Source organism: Amblyomma americanum, chromosome 4, assembly GCF_052857255.1.
Source record: "Amblyomma americanum isolate KBUSLIRL-KWMA chromosome 4, ASM5285725v1, whole genome shotgun sequence".
Lineage (NCBI taxonomy): Eukaryota > Metazoa > Arthropoda > Arachnida > Ixodida > Ixodidae > Amblyomma > Amblyomma americanum.
This window is the reverse complement of record NC_135500.1, coordinates 184,489,069-184,506,584: the sequence shown is the minus strand read 5'-3', so window position 1 is coordinate 184,506,584 and position 17,516 is coordinate 184,489,069. Positions and strand designations below refer to the sequence as shown.

Below are 17,516 nucleotides of genomic sequence, written 5' to 3'. Positions count from 1 at the left end.
GCCCATTCGTACATTGTCAGGATACCAAGGTGGAACTAAACATAGAAAGGGGTACCTTTTATATGGACATAAGGCAAGAAAGTGACAGCTTGAGTGCTGCTGCACAGTTTGTCTGGTGCCAACATCACATAGCACGGAAAGTTTCTAGGAGGTAGTGTAACACTGACAGGGTTGTCATTGATAATGTGGCCTGCCACAGATTACCTCAATCTAGAATGCTTCGCCTAATGGTTTACTCCTAATCAGGTTCATTATTGTCATCACGCTAAGAGGAACCTTTGTTTTTCACACATGACACCTGACAGGCTTACCTCGACCAGAAAAGGAAGGAGCAAACAACTGAAGCGTTATAAAAAAACTTTAAAAGCCAATATATAGAGGTGGCTGTACCAATACAGGGCCTGATCCCAAAACTGGCCCAGCTAGAAGTGGGCTGGGCAGATGATAGACAATATTAGCTAACAAATGTCAGTGTCAAAATTCTTGTGTGCGACTCTCTCAACTGCTGTTTGCATTGCATTTTGCAAATCTTTTTTTGCCCATTTAATTTTCTGGCCTCTAACTTTAGGGTGTCCGCTTGGAATCGAAGGTGGCCTAGATGTGAGTAACGGTAGACAATGAAGAGCACAAATTTAAGCTAAAGGGTCGCAAAAGGGGGGGGCTGTTCAGACAGTGGCACTCAAATATGTGCATCATGTAGTGGAAATGTCACTGAGCGTGCTCGCTGCGTACAAGTCCTCAAGAGCAAGCTGGTATCTTGCAGGACCTTGTCGAAAATTCGTGCTTCTGCGCCGCAACCCACGTCACCAGGCATTCGCCCGAGACCACGCGCATTGCATTGACTAGTGCAAATGACATCGTGATGGAGTGCCATCACTGGTTCGCGAGCAATACAGAGAAAAAGGACGGGTGCTTGCCTGGCCCAGAATGTGACTGCAGCACCTCCCCCTTTGCATTCCCTTCTCTGTCTATAGCTGTGGTGGCTGGTGTAAGAGTTGAGAGGTAAAACATTGAAGGCAGTTTTTAATCGCCAATATCTCTGCTTTACATTAGGTATATTGAAAATTTTTGCAGAAGGCTGATAGGCAATTCAATACCTACCAGTTTCATCAGCTTTTCTTACCCTCATTGGGCCCCCTTTCAGTGCCCTTTAAAGGCTCAAACAAGAATGCCACAATTTGTAGCTTGGATTTGTTCACATGACAATCATTTTCTGATGATTTCCTGATAACGAAACAAGCTTGTAAATTCAACAGATCATTAAGCTATGATAATTAAGATTTAGTGTTTTACAGCGACTCTCAAGCAAAACAGACTAAAAATTAAAATCCAGTAATAATCGAATTAAAGGGCCCTTTTAATGCAATGTAAGTTGACAGAAGAAAAGTAATAATTCAGAGAAATCAAAGTTCAAATTAAAGAGTTCTTTTACTTTTTGTTGCCCAGTAAAGCAACTACAGTGGCCCTGAAAGATGTATCAGTCATCTCTTCAAACAGATTATTCTGAAGGTTAAATGCTTGCTGCCAGTTAAATCGAACCACCAATACAAGGAAAAAGGGTGTATCCATAGGCATCATTTCTTCTCAAAACAATTGCATTTACTGCTAGGCACATAAACTCAATGCCAAAGTGAATCAAGCAACCAGTTAAATGCAATGCTTAAAGAGAATGCGAGGGACCAGAAACATCACAAAGTGCAAACAAGGCCAAACAAACATGGCATGCGAAAACTCTCCTACAACCACACTATACAGGCGAAGTTGTCTAAAAGGTCGCCTGTGCCCTCGACCTTCCAGAGTAAACTGCAACTGGTGTCTTTACAAAATTTTTGAGGATGAGGCGTGTAGCCTCGTCCACTGTGTCGCCTCCGATCAAGGCAAGCCCGCTTGATCTGAAAACCATTACAGCCCAAATTATAAGATGCTGAATACAAATAAACAATGAATGAGCATTTTATAAATTGTCATATTTATCCCATACAAGGTACAGCAAATAAGACCTTTATCTATGCTTAGCACCCAGAAATTGTTTACACCCATTTTTCCCCAATGAATTGCTGTTTCATGCACATGATGAAAAAAAAAAAACAAAAAAAAAATTGCATGTGCAACCAAAATAAGTGCAGCGATACACCTGTCTTCACTGCATTGCTTAGAGGAATGTGCTGGTGCCAAGCTGATCGAAACATGCTCAGGCCATGAGCGACAGCTTTTCAGTGTGATGCGACAAAGCATGCCCTATTACCCCCACCCCCCCTTCCCCAAATATTTCTTAACTATACCAGAAACCCAAGAATAATTTCACCAAATTTCATGCAAGCAAATTGCACATACTACTGCAAGAAATTGACTAAGAGTGACAAAACTAAAAAAAAAATGGCACAGCTAAAAGATAAAAACCATGCTACAACTTCCAAAAAATGCCAATCTGTGAGAGCAATACAAATGCAGTCATCTTGCACTCGATATTTTCATGCCTCCAGGTTCCCAGAAAAATTCAATTTTCTAGGCAGGTACTTTCAATTTTTGTTACTTGGAGCAGCCATAAACTTAAGTGCAAACATACTGTTTAACTGCCAACCTGGCGATACCAAAAATCAGGAAATTTTATTCGTGCTACCTAGGGAGGGGGGAGTGGGGGGGGGGGGGGGGGGGTACACTGCATCATTCTGTGTCGAGCCCTTCACGACAGGGACTTTGCTGTCTACGCTAGCACCGTGCCATGGAGGCTTCAGGAGACTCACAGGAAAAGCTACACCTTTTCCACTGCAGCCTTCTAGAATGCTGTACCCATGTTGTACCATAAAATAAGCCATAGCCACTTAGCTTTGTCTTAAGGGGGGAAGAGTGTCTTAGAAAAAAATTTTTTATGATTAATCTTAGCCAGACGAAAACTTCAGGGCTGATGCATTTCAGTGTCCTGATTTTAAATATGGTCTCCATTTTTTTGTAAATACTGCCATTTTTTGGTAATTAAAAAATATGTCTTCTGACAAACTTTTGAAAAAATTGGCTGCACCCATCTAAACAACCTTTATTCCAGTAGATTTTACTCTCATAAAGGTTTGCAATAAGAGTAGTTTTACTGTTTTATCTCTTCTAGAACCAAAGTTACAGCTCTTTGAAGTTCACATATAGAAAGCACAGAAAACAATGCTATATTCTAATTATTTTCCAAAACTTCACAGCTACCTAAGCTTATGTTTGATGGTTTTATTGCAAGCAGCAAACATTCAGCTTCCAAAAACGCAAACATGCTCAAAATCGGTTGAATGGAAGCCGAGAAAACCTTGTCAGAAGTTGGTACGGTGACTAAAAAAACAAAACTGAGAAAAACACAAAAAACTAATTGCAACACATTGAAGCATAGTAAACACATTCACATGCTTTATTCTTGAAAAAAAATAGCCTAGAAGGCACCTGGCGAGTAGTCTACATCGTGCTTGTGTCGCTGGCGTCGCTTTTTCGACTGAAAAAATGTGTCCGAGGCTTCATGTTTTCTCTCGGCGCTTGTCAATCTTCGAGAGTCCTTTTTTTTTTGCTCTCTTAGAGCTGGTGCAGTTCTCGACTAATTGCAATTCTTGAAGGATGCGTGTAGATGCTTGCTTTATTCCAGAATTGAAGCGCATCACTGCTTCAGCCACTGCAGACTCTACGGCAAACAATGAGGAATGTTTGTCCTTAGGAATGAGTGACGAAATAACCGAGTGTAAGGACTCATTCACACTTTGAGTTTTACTCTTTTGGCAGTGTTTCAGCAGCTCCTTATCAGATAGCCACTCATACACCAGGCACAGTGCATTCTTTACATTGTCAGGGAGATTGTAAGTGTGGCTAGGCGGTGTTTCTCCTCTGGCGGCAGCAGCGTTGTGCTTACGCCAAGAGTCGGGGCCACTTGGACACAGACTATGATCAGACAGCATGTCTGCAGAAGTAACCTGTTAATAGGTAGCCATTACCGCCTGCTGCATGCTGTCCATATCACCTACATTGGACTTTAGGCCCAGCTATAATATTTTGAAAGCTTCTCAATGAGGTCCCCAGTCAGGCGGTCTCTTCCACTAAGCGATTCGCCACTGCCATTGTGCGTGTTCACAATGTTGCGCAATGTAGTCCCCATGTGCTTCTTGACAAAGTTAACACAGTCTTCTTTTCCGACTGGTATGTATCCATATACGTTAGCTTCTTGAATCGCGTTGAATGACCGGCTGTCACCATCACAAAGCATGACCGTGTAGCGCAGGCCATGACGTGAAAGCGAACACTCAAAAAGAGCGACGGCAGCTTCGACTTCCATGTGCCCCTATTTACTGTCGCTATTTTTCTGGCAGTCATGATTAGACAACCAGATTTCATATTCTGGGTCTTCCTTTGGTGGTGCACGTGTGCAGCCTGCACAAAAGTTAGACAGAACCACGTAATCTAAAACATAACCAGAAATGAGTTCAATCACTGTGCCCACACCTATACGGGATGTGCGACTCCTGGTCAGCCAAGTTCCATCAAAACATATGGCCACATTTTCAGGGCTGTCAAAGCACAGCTTCTTGTATAAACCCTTCACTGATAAGGCACAGCTGGCAAGCATCTTTTCTGCAGCCCTTGTTGCTGCTGGGTTCAACTTAGTTTTCAAATAGACCTGATAACTCTTATGGTGTAGACAAGACCCCTATGGGACACACCCATTGCTGCAAAAATGTCGTTGAGGACAGTCTGGTTGTACCAGTGCTCTGCATGGCACAAGCTGCGAGAATATTCACTTCAAACGGCCTGCACTTCGCACCGCCGTCTGCCCGCCAAGAACTCCATTCACTGGCGATACTTCCACAATTGTGGCACTCCATGCACAATTTCACAGCAATCCCATACTCCGTGCCGTTTTTCGTGATGGCAACGTCCCCATCGCAAGTCCGGCACACAGTATTTTGAAGCAGCATGTTGATCGCCGCCAAATCGACGATATTGTAGGTAGCTGCAGACACAGACGGGTCGTCAGCTGTGCATTCTGTCCCAAGTGTCAGCATCTTCCTCTGGCTAGTGAAAATCGCTGTTAGGTTGCTCCGTGTCGAAGGCACACGCCACACTCGGCGTGAAACCATCCGTCACGACCGTCGATTCGCGCTCCGGCACGTCACTCTCTTTTCTTGAAATCGCTACTTGTGCTATGAGACCATCATCCAGCTCTTTGCCACTTTCCAATGTCGCTACGACGTGCGCCGCGCCCGAGGCGAATGCCGGAACGGTTCCAAAGGTCGGTTCATCTACCGGTTGATGTTCTGGCTCACCGCTGCGGCTGGTCGGCATCGCTGGCGACGAACTCGCGTCTTCGACATTCTTTCTGCGACGTTTTCTTCGTTTCTTGCCGAATTTGTGCACGCTGTGTAATTTCCGGTATGGTTTCTCCATGGTGGTATTTTCAAAATGGCGTCACCCATGCAAGCACCGAGCGTCCGAAGAAAATGGCGGCGGTCAATAGGAGACATCGATTTTGCCACGTGACCGCCTGTAGCCAATAGTGTGGCTGAATTTCTTTGTTTGTTTTCAGTCCTTTTCCCGCCTGCGAATCGTGATTGGCCTTTCGTTTTGGCGGGAAAAGAAAGCTCAGGCCTTCCTCTTTCAAACGAGACCAAGATCGCAGCGCTTCAAAGGGTGCTTCTCATGCGACAGACGCTGCAAAATAGGCATTTTGCGATGTTTTTTCGCGAGAAGTTCTGTCGGGATTTCATCTTTACTCAGCGATTTTTCGAAAAATATGCGGCTTCGGGCCACCAAACTTGGCAATAAGATAGAAAATGATGCCGTGCGTCCAACTGTGACAAAGTTGAAAAATCGATTATTTTCATCATTTTTTTGATCCCAAAGACCCATGCCCCCCTTAAAGCTGCACTCAAGGTGATTCTGAGCTCATCTTCTCACCGCGTGAACTCAAGCACCAAGTAACCACATAATTTTTAATGACCAGTGAAAACAGTGCTGACAGATACAACGCTGATTGCAGAATTCCCATGTTTATAAATCAGATTATAAAACTTGCAATGAGAAAAACATTTCGTTACAGCAACCACTGAAAAGCCTGGCTCACGAGAAGAGCCCTTCTGTCGGGGTCTCTAAGGCTTTCTTCTAGCTCCTCAACATCTCCCATGGAACTCAAAGGGACCAGCTCTTTTCCGAGACAATGCTGCAGAGCAGCTGCGTGATTCCCTATGAGCTCTTTGATGTCAGCTCTGATCTCCATCAGGAGCTGCACTATCCAACTGTTGAAGCCTGATATGTTCAAAATCCAGGATTACAGAAAGACTGCATATATCCCTCTCAATGCTTTGGTACGGCTAAAGGTGCAACAATTTGGTTTACACCAAAGACTGATTGAACAAAAGTAATTTTTTTAAAAATTCGGTGCCGTTTTAAAATGGTCAGTATCCACGAGATGAACGCACTAGTTGCTGTACTATAAATTACAAGTTGTTGAGTGTTTTGAGGGGGAAAAAAAAAAAAGAGTACAATACGACTGCATTAGTGGGTCCCATTCGCATCACGCATTCATTAGGTTTACCTTTATCCAGCTTGAACCCAACAAGCTTCTCAGCTTGATGGAAGCAGCTTTGTATTCTGAAAAGGTTTGAAGTTTCTGATATGAGCGAAATGCATGTCCACTCTCGATTTTGAGAACGCACTGCACCACATAGTAGACTCCCGTTAAGATGAACTCGCTTAAGATGAACAGTGGAGGTCGTTTGTTTGGTTTCTCATAGAGAAAATGCAAAAAAATCTGCTTAAGACGTACAATACGCAAGCGTTAATCGGTTAAGATGAACTTTCCCGACCAGCCCGCCCAAGCCATGCGGCTTTACTCGACCATTTGAGCAGTATTTCAGCGGACAAAAAAAAGTGAAAAAAAAAAAAGAGCTTTTTTGCACCGCCGACCCTCCGTGCGACACGGGGAGGCGCATAGACCTAACCAAGACTTAAATGAAAATGCGATTCTGCGAAAGCAGAACTGCTGCTGCTCCTCCCCACCCTACTTCTTGCACACCCCCCTCCGCCCCCTGCAGCTCCCAAAAATAATCTGTCCTCTTTATCGCGCCAGTAGATTCGCATTGCGTCGGCAGAGTTCTCAGAACTTGCAGACTCCTCCTGCGATCTCGGGCAGGGAGGAAAAGTGGCGCAGAGAGAGAAAGACCATGCATAGCCCAGCCAGGAAAGCCAGCAAAACTCAAGAAAAAAAAAAGCGAAGAGGAAAAAGTGAGAAGAAAAAGTAGCCAATGCTGTTTCCCAATGGTGATCACATGATAGTGTCGTCACGCCAGTGCTACCGATGCCGTGTCTCATGCGTTTGCTGGCCGCCGCTGCTGACCAGCCGCGCAAACTGTGCAGTAGGCATATCGATCGTTTGTGGCATGCGCGCAGGGACTCCAGAAATTTTTTTTTGACTGGTGAGGGGGGGGGGGGGGGGGGGTGGGGGGGGGGGGGAAGACTTCGAGCTCATTTTGTTATTTAATTATCTAATACTCATTGACATAAAAAAATTATTTTATATTTTTATTATTTTTATGTTCAAAGGTTGATGCAAACTGTCATGTTATGGTGACAACACTCCAGCAGTCAGAAAGACAACGAAAAGGCTTCCAAATGACTTGCGCCCACTAAGAAATGAATGACTTGGAGGCGGTGGCGGCAGCTGCAAGCGTGCTCGGCGTCCATCGTACTCTCTTTGGAATAATGTTGTGAAGGTAAGGTGGCAACCCCCCCCCTCCCCTTGCTGTACTGGGGTCCCTGCATGCATGTGGGCTGTGACCTTGCTGCGTTCCGCAATCTGCCGCCAGTCCGTACGCCGTCATATCGTGGTGTCCGTTGTTTGTTTTAGTGTGTGCCCTGTTCGTCGTGTTGCTAGCATGCCTAGTCAGCCAAAAGTTCGGAAAAAGCCACTTGAGCTTTGTGAGAAGATCGAAGTTTTGAGCGAAGTGCGCGCCGGCCGGCTTTCAAAGACCAAAAAAGCGCGCAAGTTCGGCATCGCGAAAAGTACCGTGAGCGGTATTGTGAAACACAAAGAGCGGATTACGAATGCTTTGAAAGATGGTGAGTTTTCGCCGAAGCGAAAGAGAATGCGCACAGCTATGAACAAAGACCTAGAAGACGTGTTGCTTGCTTGGGTGAAAAGGGCATGCTGTGCGAATTTGCCAGTGAATGGAGTGATATTGAAAGCAAAAGCAGAAGAAATTTTGCTGCAGCTGAATGTGGAGTTAGCATGCAGCGATGGCTGGCTCGACCGTTTCCGGAGAAGGCATGGAATGGCCTTTCATTGTGTTGTCGGCGAGGCCGCTGCAGTGGACGAAACGGCCTGCAGCGATTTAGAGGCAGGACAAGCTGAATGACCTCATGGAAGAATGTGACCCTCAAGATATATACAATGTGGATGAAACTGCGCTATTCTACCAGCTGCATCCAAACAAAACGCTCGCATTTGCTGGTGATTACAGTGTGACGGGAAAGCACAGCAAGCTTCGGGTAACAGTCCTCCTGGGCGCGAATATGACTGGGACTGATAAGCTAAGGTTGCTGGTGATTGCGAAGTCTAAAGCACCGCGCTGCTTTAAAAACATGAAGGCGCTGCCAGTCATGTACATGGCTAATTTGAAGGCATGGATGACGCAAATGCTTATCGAGCAGTGGCTTCAGGAGATGGATCAGCGCTTCCAGAGACAGAAAAGTAAAGTGCTGTTTGTTGTTGATAACTGTCCTGGACATGGTCACGTTGCTGGACTTTCTGCCATTCATCTGGGATTTCTACCAGCAAATACAATGGGCGATGGTGCAGCCCATGGACCAGGGAGTGATAAGCAGCTTGAAAAGGCACTATTGGCGCCCTCTGTTGCAAAGGGTGCTAATTTGCATGGAGACCAGTAAAGAGTACACAGTGAACTTGCTAAGTGCTGTCCACTTACTGACAAGTGCCTGGGAACAGGTTAATGAAGCGACCATTGCCAATCCCTTCCGCCATGTAGGGTTTGTGGTGCCTAGTGACTGCTCAGCGCAGAATGATACTGTAAGTGAGGACTCCACTGTGAACTTGGAGGAGAGAAGCATTGTTTCTACGCTGAGCAGTAAAGGTGTCTCGGTTGACATGAGTACGTATGTCAGCATTGATTAAGGTGTGCTAACGTGTAGGGCTGACACACTGGAAGCTTTAATTGAAGAGGTTCTCGACCCATCATCAGAAACTGCTGCTGACGATGAAAGCACAAACGTTGCGCCTGAATCTCCACAGGTGACCTGTGATGCAGCGGACGCTTGCCTGGACACTTTAGTGCAGTTCTTTGAACAATGTGAGGGCACTGAAGGATATCTTAGAAAGTTAAGTGAGATGTCTGCGTCTGTAGCAGCAAGACGATTTTCACAACAGACACACACAAAAAAAATAACAGACTGGGCAACAGTCAACAGTGACTGATGCCTTACTAGGCCAATCAATGTGTAGCAGACCACTAGTAGTACAGTAAATGCTTATGTTGCAGTGTTGCAGTTATTTTTTTTCCTAAAAGACCATTTCGTTGCTTTGTTCATATAAACAAAGTATTTGGACACACACTGCATGCTCTCACATCATTTCTAGAAGCACTCCTGATGAGACGAACTTCTGATAAGATGAACAGACTTCCCGATCCCTTGGAGCTCGTCTTAAAGGGAGTCTACTGCAATCTGTTTGTGACCTGCAGTAAACTGTCAAAACAGGCAACAGAGAAAAAGAGAAAGCTTTGTGGCCTGTGGGTAGCGTGTCTGTCTCACAGGGTTCAATTCCAACTACCACCTCTCAGAAAAATTTGGTGTATCTGAACATTCCTGAGCTGTTCCTGAATTTTTTTATTTCTCTGTTCCATAACGACTTTCCACCCCCGGCCAACGCCACTGCAGAGTTTTCTGTGACAAAGAATCAATAACACTGTCGCATTAAAATTCAGAAATAATGTGGGGCCTGGACAGCAGTTAGTGTGGTCACTGTGATGGCAGCGTTACATGTTACAGCCTCATACTCCGGGTCCTAGGAGCGGATGTGCCAATCAGTCGTTTATAAAAACCATAATTTTTTTAATTTCCAAGACTGACAAACTGCTCCCACATCCACAGTTTATGAAACTTATCTGGAACTGCAATGCCACGACTAAGGACGATGTCATAGGAAACGACAGGCTATCTTACACTGCCATTCACAGCAGTCATGACAATCTTGAGAGTTGTCTGGAAATGAAACAGCACTACTATACAAAACTGAATGTGGCCCACTCATGTTGACAGTGTGGGGTGACCATATTTATTTATTTATTTATTTATTTATTTATTTATTATTTATTTATTCACATACCCTAAGGGCCCTTTTCAGGCATTACATAGAGGGGGGTGTACAGTTACATATAAACAATACTCCACACATAGCTCTACAAGCAACATAAATCCAGAACAGCAGGCAAAATGGGGGAAAAAAAAGTACAGAAAATTCGAAGTTGAGCATATGCAGGAATCGAGCCTTCCTAATCAGAATTTATTTGTAAAAAACACTTTAGTTCTTGCACAAAGGCTTCATGATTTAAGGTGAAGACAATATCACCCGGTAACTTGTTCCAGTGGTGAACGGCAAGAAACAATGGTGAATGATAAAGAGGTGGGTACGTGCAAACATGGGTTCGATTTTGAGAGCATGATCTAAGCGCGGAAAGATACGGTGGGCGGGTCTAATATAGTATGAAGCGAATGAAGAGTGACTGTGATAAAATCTGTGAAAGTGTGATAATAGTGCTAGTATTCTTCTCTTTTCGAGTGATGGTAGCTTTAGCAATGCTTTGATTGCTGTTATGCTGGACTGACGTGAATAGTTCTTAGTTATAAATCTCGCTGGTTTATTTTGTATTGACTCCAGCTTGTGAATTAAGTACAGTTGATGTGGGTTCCAAATTAAGGATGCGCATTCTATTTTTGAGCAGACGAGGGTAGTGTAAGCGAAGTTTGGTGGCAAGATCAGCTTGGCGGAAGTGACGTCTGATGAAACCAAGTGCTTTAGATGATCTACTGATAATTGCATCGATATCGTTATTCCATGTTAGATCAGACGAAAAATGAACACCTAGGTATTTGACTGTAGAGACATTCTCAATGGGAATACTATTCATGGAATAACAGTGATTTTGAAGCTGATTATTGGTGGTGAATGTTATAGTCTTTGTTTTAGAGACGTTAATTTGCATTTGCCACTGTTCACACCAAGTGGTGATTCTGTCCAGGTCTGTCTGCAAAGAGTTGGTGTCGTCAGGGTTGGTAATCTGTCTATATATAACACAGTCATCAGCAAATAATCAAGTAGTAGAGGTAATAAATTCACTTATATCATTAATGTAGATCAGGAATAAAATTGGTCCAAGCACTGAGCCTTGCGGCACGCCAGATTTTACCACGGTTGGGGAAGAACAACACCCATTTACAGAGACATATTGATGACGATTGGTAAGAAAATTAGTAATACAGGTGATGATATGCTTGTTAATGTTGAGAGAATTTAGCTGCAGTAATAAACGATAATGGAGTACCTTATCAAACGCTTTCGCAAAATCAATAAATATAGCGTCAATCCTTAATAATTTATCGTGCACGGTATGATGAAGGTCGGTTATTAATTCAAACAACTGCGTCTCACACGAATGACCATACAGGAAATCTTGCTGATTAGGGGAAAAGAAGTTGTGCTTGGTTAAGTATTTCATTATGGCAGATGATATGATATGCTGCAACAGTTTGCAGGGTATACTGGTTAACGAGATAGGTCTGTAATTTGTTAGCATGGATTGGTCACCTGATTTAAATATGGGAGTAACACGAGCAAGTTTCCACGAGTCAGGTATGCACCCGGTGTCAAGAGATTGCTGGAACAAGGCAGTAAAAATGTAAGATACAACAGGTTTTGTTAATTTTAGCAGTTAAGGACATATACCGTCTGGACCAGGCGATGAGTTAATTTGTAGTCTGTCGATAGCTTTCTCTATCCCTTCACGAGTGATGATAAGATTATTCATGGTGGCACTAATAGAAGTGAAGTTAAGATCGGGGGGGATTGGCATCTCTTCAGTGAATACGAAACTAAAAAATAAATTAAATTCTGTTGCTGCTTGTGATGGCGAAAGGTGTTCGTCATCCTTTAAAATTGATAAATTTCTAGCTGGGGACTTGGGATTTATTACTTTCCAAAATTTCTTGGTATTTTTTTTAATAAAGCCGATATATCATGATTAAAAAATTTGTCTTTAGCTGCTTCAATCTCTTTCTTGCAAGCTGATGCATGATTCCTGTAACGCTCCCAATCACCATTCGAGGCAGTCTGTTTTGCTCTAGAGTATAAACGCTTCTTATTGATGTTTCGCTTTACTTGTGAAGTGAACCATGTATTGTGCGTAGATGGGATAATGGTAATTTTTGGAATATATTTATCTTTCAGTTCAATTAGCTTGTCATGGACTGTTCTCCAATTTTCTGTGCTTTCACGACAGAGAAATGTGTTTAAGAATCCTTTGGAGAATGACGAAAGCTCGCTCAAGATTTGGTCGACATGTGCTCTAGTATTATCGTATATGACCTTATTTTGCATTTCAGGCTTTTTAATTGGTAGGGCGTACTCGCAGTGTAAGACATTATGGTCGCTAATGCACTCTAATATGTTTACATGCATATTTTCTGGCTCAGTTGTCAACACCAGATCTAAGACGGAAAATCCACGCGTTGGACAAGATACGGTTTGGGTCAGATTGAACAAGGAAAGTAAATCAAGGAATTCCATACATTCGCGTTGCCTTGTACCACTAGTGGTTGCGCACGCCAGCCAGTCTATTCTGGGATAGCTGAAATCACCAGCCAGGATTATTTCTGCGTTCGGGTACTTGTTTGCAAGAAAACTGAGTGATTCACCGAGGCCATCAACAAATTGATTCCGTGCACCTGGCAGGCGGTAACATGCACCGATGGCACAAGTAACAGCGGTCGATAAGTGCACCACAACCCACAAAATTTCCAAGCCAGAGCCGGTGTCCACAATGCGAGCTTGAAAGCAGTTTTTGATTGCAATTAGCACACCGCCACCACGAGCAGTCGGCCTGTCTTTTCTAAACAACGTGAAACAGCTTGATAGTGAAAGTTCGCTGTTCGTAACATCAGGCGATAACCAAGTTTCAGTGCCAAGGATAATATCGGCAGCACAACATTCAGTGAGAGCGCACAGCTTGTCTTGTTTGTTTAACAGGCTTCGGAAGTTGGACACGATGATGGACAGTGCCCCTTCAACTTTATCGTTTCTACGTCATTCGGTGCTGGCCGTTTCACACTTCTCAAGTAAAACTACCCGATCTTGCGAGCTGTCATATACATACAGCTTCTTTCTGAAAAGAACCTTGTCAAAAAGAAGCTTATATTTTTCTGTATCAGATTCTCGTTGCGCGCGCACAAAATCCCAGAGCTTTTTTCGTATGAATTGACTTCTTGGTGAAAAATCTTCTTCAGTCCAGACCCGGGGCGTAACTATGTCTTTGAGTTTGTGAGCGTTCCTTAAGACGTTACACTTGTCTTTGAAGTTCAAGAACTTTACAACTATAGGGCGGACGTGATCTTGTTTATACTGTCCTACTCTGTGGGCTCGTTCAATTTCTCCTGCCTGGATGTCAAGGTTTGCCGATATAAATTCAGTGATTACCTTTTCTGTGTCTTACCAATTTTCTTGTAAGTTTTCAGCAATGCCCTTAAAGACCAGGTTGTTCCTGCGCATCCGGTTATTCAAGACATCAAGGACCAGATTTGCCCACTGTGTTTGCCTTGACCCCATAGATTTTAACTGAGCCTGAGATTCATTTATCGTTGAGTTCACGTTGTTCACGTCTTCGCGCAGGTCATCAACGACAGCAAGGCGATCCTCAAGTGTTGAGAGCCGTCGTTTGATTTCTGTGACGTTCGTATGAATTTCTTTCAGTTTGCTAGATGTTTCCTTCTGGAACTTTTCACATGACGAGGCTAATTCTTTCACGAGAAACAGAATGTGCTCCGATTTGTCCGGGCCTGGATTTGTTTCCACGTCGCCAGCACAAACCAGTAGGTGTGTGACACAGAACAGGACAGTAAGTAGGTGCCCACCCGGTTTCCACAAATGGCGCAGACCTGATGACCTCAACCATACCGGATGCTGTGAGCTCATCCCTCTATCGCGTGCGACAAAAGAGCCTATGCGGACACGATACATGCACAGATCGATACCCATGCCCCAGTCAACAATGCACAGGTGGGGTTTGCAGCCAGTAACAAAAAAAGTAATGTCCGCAAGGCGGGCACACTCACCTACAGATGTGAGCAGGACCCGTTAGCATCAAAAACACGGCTGCAAATCCCGATGAGCGCTTGTCTTCAAGGGTACTTGTAGGGTGTCCAGGGGTGCTGTAGTCGTTGCTGATGGCGTTTTCTGCGCAGTGGATGATGACGGTTCCTTGCGCAGGTAGGCGTAGGCGATAGTAACAGCAGCACGAGGCTGCCGAGTATTGCCGATGACTCGAAATCAGCAGGAGCGTGCCACAAGCAGGCGCCGAGCACCCGCTCTTGAAAGGTGGCAATGCTCGAACGAAGCGGGAACAGTGTGTGGATCACCTACAAATGTGAGTAGGACCCGTTAGCATCGAAAACACGGCTGCAAATCCCGTCGATCTGAAAAATCAATTCAATGATATATTGCCAAATTCATTCATATTGATACGTGCCACTGTAGAAGAAGTAGAAGCGTCTGCATTCGTAGAGAAAAAAGGTGGTCCTCTCTCGCTCGCGTGCTCGAACCACTTAAGGGCCGCTGCAGTTCTACGTTTCTTCTCTGGAGGTTATCCTTCGAATTGTTTGTAACAATATAATCAGCATATAACTTTCCTGCCACTGTTATTTTAGGCAAGCAAGCAAGACTGAAGCAATAAATATTAGAGGTATGGGAATTCATATTAAAAATTCTTGCTAAATTTCATACAGCATTTACTATTTGATTCACACTTTAACTAAAGTTTAACCTCGTTATAACGAACATAGATACAGCAAATTATCGGTTATAACAAAGTAAGAGGAAAGTTTGGTTCGTTCAGGCTTTATTTCAGTAGGAGTTCTACCGGTATAATGAAATGAAGAGTTCAAAATCTGGCACTCTATTGGTTATAACGGAGCAGTTTTTTGTATTCACACGGCTCAGAATGCACAAGGAGCCGTAAAAAACTTTGATAAATGCAATATTTTGATCATTTGAATTGTCCACAGTAGTAGTGTGTATGAATCGATTGTGCATTCACATGCCGCACCATATAGGGGCAGTACGAACTAGCATCAAGCTGACAGACGCATGACCGTCACGTGATCAAACCATCGCCTCATCATGCCGCACACCCCTGCCACCACATGTGCAGACCTGCGCGCAAGTGGGCTGCACTCCATGACTCAATCAACTCTGTTGCGCAAAATGGCAATGCAGAAGCACAAAACAGTCTCATTTGAGTCAAGATTTTTTGGTAGTCCACAGCGAGCGCAAAAGGGGGCATTACTGAGCACTTCAGTGTTGCATTTAGCACTCAGTAGACAATTGTGAACACAAGGCAGAAGATTGGAGACATCCGTTGACATCCGTTCCAAAGGAGACATGAAGAATGATCTCCTTGTCATCACGTCAACTGGCGCTTCTGAATGTTACGGTTGAGGACTTAGTCTCTGCTCATGACAACTTGGTAGAGGCACCTGAACTGACCGACCAAGAAATCGCTGACGAGCTGGTTCTTGCAGACGATGCAAGTAGGGATGATGACAGTGAACCGGAAAGTGAAGAGTGAGCTCTGAAAAGTGCAGAGGCTGCCGACACGGCCAGGAAATTGAAGGGTTACCTACAGAAAGTACCTGCGGCCTGATGTGGAGAAAGCTCTACATTTTATTGATTTCGCAGAGAATTTTGTCCTCTCAAATACTGCTCAGTGCTACCAAGCAACGATTGCATTGCTTTTTAAATAAATCTGGGCGGAGCCAGCATCCCCATTCTAGTGTTCGTTTCTGCTCTGAAACACAGAACAAAGAGCGAGATTCCGCATGCTTATACCAAGCTTTGAATTCAACAGTTGCGCGTTATTACACCTTTCTGTTGTCTATCTTAGAGCACCCTTTGCTTGGGTTTATTTGCAGACTTGTTTGCAGGGATTTGCTCCCATATTTTTAGAACGACTGTTGGGTATGACAAATTTTAGGCCAAAATTAGACGTAGTTATAACTAACGAGATTTGACTCTATTCGAAACTCTTGATCAGAAATTAAGAATTTCTGGTTCATCTAAACTGGCAGTAAAACATCGCAGCATCAATGAAAGCATAGGAAATTTTTTTTATGTTGATCAATGTAAAATAATAATGTAGTCATTGAGATAACTGATAAAAAACAAAGTGGGATGCAAACCTATGAGCGCCGAATATCATGTTCGGTGCTCTATCAACTCCGCTAAGACGACAGCTTTTCAGTCTTCTTTCGTAGGTTTTTGCTGCGTGTAACCTATCCTTGAGATGTTCACCAGCACTGCCCTTTTCCATAGCGACAGACATAGTATGTTTTGTAGCGAGTGTCACATGGAACATGATCCGACGGGAGAGTGGAAGTTGTGCGGTAACCCTCTTGCACTATCTATGGCAGGAAGGCTGCCAGAATCGAGGCTCTATATTAGAACAAGGGCCTTTATTAACGCGAAAGTGTTAGAGTCTTCATACTCCAGAAAATCCGGTGTTGTCAGCGCTGTCAAGGAAAAATTATGGCCATGGCTATGGCAGGTGGTCGTTTACATGTGACATGGCCGGGGCTGATTGGGCTGCAACTTGTGTGTCCTCACGAGGCCACATCTCATGGCAGGAGCTGCCAACTCGGGCTTATCAAGGTAAACTTCGAGATGGGAGAGCGAGATGGAAATCGAACCCACTGGGACCTTTTCATCGAAAGTAAAACGCGGTACTTCTAGTCCACACAGCCATGTTAGTGTTGCTTGGTTAAAGGGACCCAGAAAGGGGGTCTCAATAAAGGTGCGATATGCCTGGGATGTTAAAAGACAACTGTTCATAATTATCCCCCAGCAAGAATTATTTTTGCGTTTTGTAGAAGCTGAGTTATATGTAGACAAAATTTGAACTTCTGCGTCTTCGCGCCTTTCCCTTTTCTCTCGCTTGCCAAAACGGCGGCGCTCCTCCGCTGGCCCCACTCACTCGGCTGCTCCCCTACCTCCGCTGGCTGCGGCGCGCGCGGAGTGGCCGCGGCCGCTGTAGCGCGTGACGTCTGAGAGTTTGGCGCTGTGAACCAATGATAACCCCCAGCTGCTGACATCATTTGCAAGATGTGACGTCGTCTGCCAGGTTTTCGTGCGAAAGCCCGGCACCGCAAGTCGCCGCGAGGTGCAAAAGCGGGAGTTTTTAAAAATGTATTGTAAATTTCCCGCTCGCTTTTGATGTCTCGTA

General features: G+C 44.3%; 1 long non-coding RNA gene across 2 annotated transcripts in view; it reads right to left on the bottom strand.

Annotated features, from left to right (window-relative positions):
• Window positions 1–17,516, bottom strand: part of LOC144128826 (uncharacterized) — a 36,420-nt gene that overhangs the window by 2,992 nt on the left and 15,912 nt on the right. For both annotated transcript variants that reach the window (XR_013313832.1, XR_013313831.1), the window contains one exon: window positions 14,356–14,658. This is a non-coding gene — a long non-coding RNA (uncharacterized LOC144128826). The remainder of the gene's footprint in view (window positions 1–14,355; window positions 14,659–17,516) is intronic.